Raw genomic sequence first — 4,752 nt, 5'->3', positions numbered from 1 at the left:
TCAGGACAAACCTATCGCGTTTACTTGCTCTCATCGCGAGAAGTGCGGGCACTGTTGATGCTGAGGCAGAGAGGTAAGTGCCAGTGGAGAGGAATTGATGCTCCACTGAGTGAGAGTGAGAGTGAGTGATTAATTTCAACCGTGGACCATTATAAACAAGAATGCAGTCCAAGATAACCAGTTTACATTAGCAGAATTTTACGAATACACTGACATGAGGCTACACATTAAATTCAGTAACGTGATGTATGGCTAGACCTGTATGGCAAAATAGCCCTAATGACTTCAGTTGATAGGCTACATCAATCCTAAAGTTTAATTAATCAACTGGAGATCATATTTTACCGTCATATTATCAACAGTGGTGGAAGAAGTAATTTGACTTTTTGTTTATAAAACAATATCAATAGACTCACAGCTTTAAAATAGCCTATAGCCTACTCTATAGCCTAAGTAAAAAACATTAATAATAATAATAGTAATAACGGCTGTCAGATAAATGTAATAGAGTAAAAAGTAGGCTACCACATTTCCTCCTCAAACATGGTAAAGTAGAAGTAAAGTATCATAAAATTGAAATACTCAAGTAAAAATCACCTCAAAATTGAATTAAGCCTAAGTAAATCTATTATCAACCATCTTGGTTTACATTAGGGAAATTATAAGGGACTAATGATGTCAACATTAGTCAATCTTCATTTTCCATTGATGGTCAGTGTGGCATCACATTTCCAGTGGGAAGTTCAGGATCAAAGGAGCAAATGGAGAGCAGATATCAAACAAATATCAAAGATGAACTCCTCATTTAAGTTTTTACTTGTAAGACTAATGTTAACCTGATGGGGCTTTTCTTATGACTTTGATGCTGAGAGAATAAAGGGGAGAAGTCTAATAGATGGGCCTGTCACCTGTTCACACATGAAGCACGGTGGATCAGTGTAACCATATGAGCCCCATTTAGCCAAAAGTTTAAAACAGATCAAACAATGACTATCAAACCCTCTTGGTACACCTAAACCCTTTAAATGGCTGAATATGAAGCTATTAAGCCCTTAATTTGTTACTTTGATTTTATTTTGGTCACAATCCAAACAAGATTAACAACCTATTAAAACAATAGGCTCCCTAATTGGGTGACTGATGGAGATGCCTAGCTATATTTAAAACATTCAATTATTACCAGTTCTGAGTTTAAATACAACCTGGCTGTGACAGGAAATGTATAGTAAAATATGCACACTTCAATATTTGGTTTATTTATCGCAAGTCCTATCATCACAGTATTAAACAATCGCAGATTTTCCTTTCATGCAGGCCAGTTGGAACATTGTTGGGATACTGTAAGTGAAAAAACTCAACATAAACCTAGGTGTAGCTGTTGATGCAGAAAAGTTGCATACCTTAGGGATTTCAGTTAACGTACCTGTAGAAACCTGTAAAGGTCCTCAAGCCTTAATTCTAAGCACTGATTAGTTTCTTGTACATTGGATGCTATGCCAACAATAGAACAATCTTGTTTATAGATAAATCATTTCTGTCCATCCATGTGACTCCTTAATTTCTACAATAGCATTAGAAAGACACTATTGCAGATTATGGTGTTGAACAGGACTCGGTCTTGGCTTATTCTGGACTCCGACTTGACTTGGAGTTGATTAAGTTCTTGACAACAGCTCTGATTTCAAGTGCCTATTTAGGCTAAAGCGCTCCAAGAAAAAACACATTAGGTACTGCACACCCCCATTTGATAACAGTTTGTTCAATAAGGGAGCAAAGTGTCCGTGCAAAGTGCTAGTGGAGAGGAATTGATGCTTCAGTGAGTGAGAGTGAGAGTGAGCGATTAATTTCAACAGCGGACAATTATAAACAAGAAGGTAGTCCAAGATAAACAGTGGCCTCTATTCAACCAGTTTACATGAGTAGAATTTAAACAGTAAACTGACAGGAGGCCACACATTACATTCAGTAACATGATATGGCAAGACCTGTATGGCCTTATAGGACTAATGACTTATAGTTGATAGAGTACATCTAAAGTGTAATTAATCAACTGGAGATCATATTTTAGCGTCATATTATCAACAGTGGTGGAAGAAATAATAAGACTTTTTGTTTTATAAAACAATATCAATGCACTCACAGTTTTGAAATAGCCTATAACCTACTCTATAGCCTAAGTAAAAAAAAATAATAGTAATAAAATTAATAAAGATAATAATAATAACTGTCTGCATTTTCCTCCCAGCAGAAACACATTAGGTCCTGCACACCCCCATTTGATAACAGTGCTTCCAATAAGGGAAAAAGGCCCTTTTGGTTGATTTTTTAATCCAAGACCTATTTGGGGGCAAGTAGTGAGAGTAAATCTCTGATTCTTATGCATTTTCTAATATAGATTAAATATAGATGAAATTTAACCAGCCTACATTTTGATAGGGGCCTCTGAATCCTGTTTTTAAGGTCCCTAAGAGTTTACCAGACCCTTGTTTGGAAACCACTTACATTAATAACCTCTAGGCTATTTAGGCCTATTCAGTTATTCCATTATCCAGGCATTCGATTAGGTTATAATTTCTGTGTGTGTGTGTGTGTGTGTGTGTGTGTGTGTGTGTGTGTGTGTGTGTGTGTGAGGGGGGTATGACCCTGGGGGCCCTCATCCTCCTCCTCCTCGATGACTGTTATAGTGGCTATGGTTGGATTCACTCTCTTTCCCGTGTCACAAACAAGGCAATAAACCAACAGAAATATATTTTAAAGCAAGGCATGTGACCCTGGGAACTCGCACCATTTGTGGAAATGTGGCATTGTAGTTGACATCTTCACGTGGCCTGATCGATATCAAATGCGTGAGGATCTGATCAGCCTGCGGCAATTCTGATCGATCCTGTCCCCTTTAAAAATAAGGGATTGTTTTTTACTGGTTATAAATACTAATAAAACAAGGGAAAGAGGGAGAATCACGCCACTATTAAGTGTGTCTGTCTTACAAACCTATTCACACAACCAGTACGTATATCCCCACATAACATAGCCTATATAAATAGAAGAGCACACCAGCTTTTTTGAAAACCACATATGCCCACACTACCTCTGTCTTCCTGTCATGCTGGAGAAATCGACACGAGTATAAAATGACCTGCGTATAGCGACCACACAAACACCTCTGCACCTTCAACTCATTTATCAACGCAATTCTCAGGGGAGGGGGCAGCTGCGTGCGCGTGTACGTTTGTGTGCGCGACCGCGTGTATGCGCGAAAATCAATGCCATGTAAGATGGAACATGTTCCCCTGTGCCACTGCTTAGATCAAACGACAATCTAAATCCAACATATTTGACCACAACAAGTAAAGCAGATCTGAACAAATAATATTGCATGAATGAAGAAGTGTGGTCAAATTTAATATTTTGTTGGTGCTAGCTACAAGTCAAAATCCCATATTTGACAACCTTTAAATTTGATCAAATCACATATACATTTCTCCGATACAAAAGACCCCCCATTTAACGCAATATCATGTTTTTTTCTTTAAATAAAACAAATAAAGCAATATAATTTAGTCTGTTAGGAGTTCAAGGGTGTTCTTCCATACAGAAGGTGGCCAATACAGTATTCCAGTTGTCCCACAAATATGAAATATCCAAAGTTTTGATCAAAAAAAATATATGCATAACACACTTAGTTCATTTGCATAAAAAAATAATCTGCTTTTGAAGCTTTCAAGTGTCAAGTGTCGGGGTATTATCTAAGCTTGCAGTTCAAACAGGTATATTCCCCTCTTGTGGTTGTTATTGCCTGATCCCCTTACAAGATCCCTGCACTTTGAAGCCTCTGTCTTTGATTCGTCTTTTAAGACCACAATTAAGGATATATGGGCTCCTACCCTGTTCAAAGCACAGTGGAAAGATCAATGAAGGGATCGACAGTCAAGTGATGTCGTTTGCACAGGTGTGTGTGTGGGTGCGTGTACGATTGTGTGTGTATGTTTGTGTATGTGCGGGCGCTGTAAACGTGCGGCTGGCTTACATAAAACGGGGGCAATAAATCAACAGTCGAGTGCGAAAATTACGCAAATTGGGATTTTCCTCTCTCCCCCGCCGCACCTGAGTCATTTCGGAACGGGGGGCGTGGGGTTGTAAAGCGTTTAGGGTGGGCTAATGGCTATATCACTTTCATGCTGTTTGACATATACACACACTCTCTCTCTATGTGTCACACACAGGTTGCTGCTGTGATGCGCACCCCCCTCTAAAACATCCACTAACACAGTTAAACATATAACACTGAATGAGCAATGTGACATGGCGTATATGAGCTTGAGTGAAGCGGTTGTGGTGTGATGCAAGGGAAGTGAGGGGGAAAGGCTTGCATGATAATATTTTATTAGTTTTTTATTTGCTCTCCAAGTCCCTGCGCTCCACTGAGACTGAACATCAAAGGTGAGCCAGGAGAACGATGAGCATAGGGATGAAGGGGAGCAGATATCCCCATCGGGGGAGATCGGGGTGCTTTTGCATTATGAGACAACTCGTGGTGAATCTCCAAGGAGTGTTGCGATATAAAGCCTAGATGTTGTGTGCAGTGTTCCTACACTGGTCACACTGCGCTATACTCTGTCGCTGGAGGAGCTTAGAGAACGGAGGCGACAGCTGAAATAAAAAAGCTGAAGTGAATTGAGGAAAAACAGAGAGAGAGAGAGAGAGAGAGAGAGAGAGAGAGAGAGGGAGAGAAAGAGAGAGAGAGCCCTGAAG

This window comes from Etheostoma cragini, chromosome 2 (genome assembly GCF_013103735.1).
Source record: "Etheostoma cragini isolate CJK2018 chromosome 2, CSU_Ecrag_1.0, whole genome shotgun sequence".
NCBI lineage: Eukaryota > Metazoa > Chordata > Actinopteri > Perciformes > Percidae > Etheostoma > Etheostoma cragini.
The sequence above is the reverse complement of the archived record's forward strand: the minus strand, read 5'-3'. Positions refer to the sequence as shown.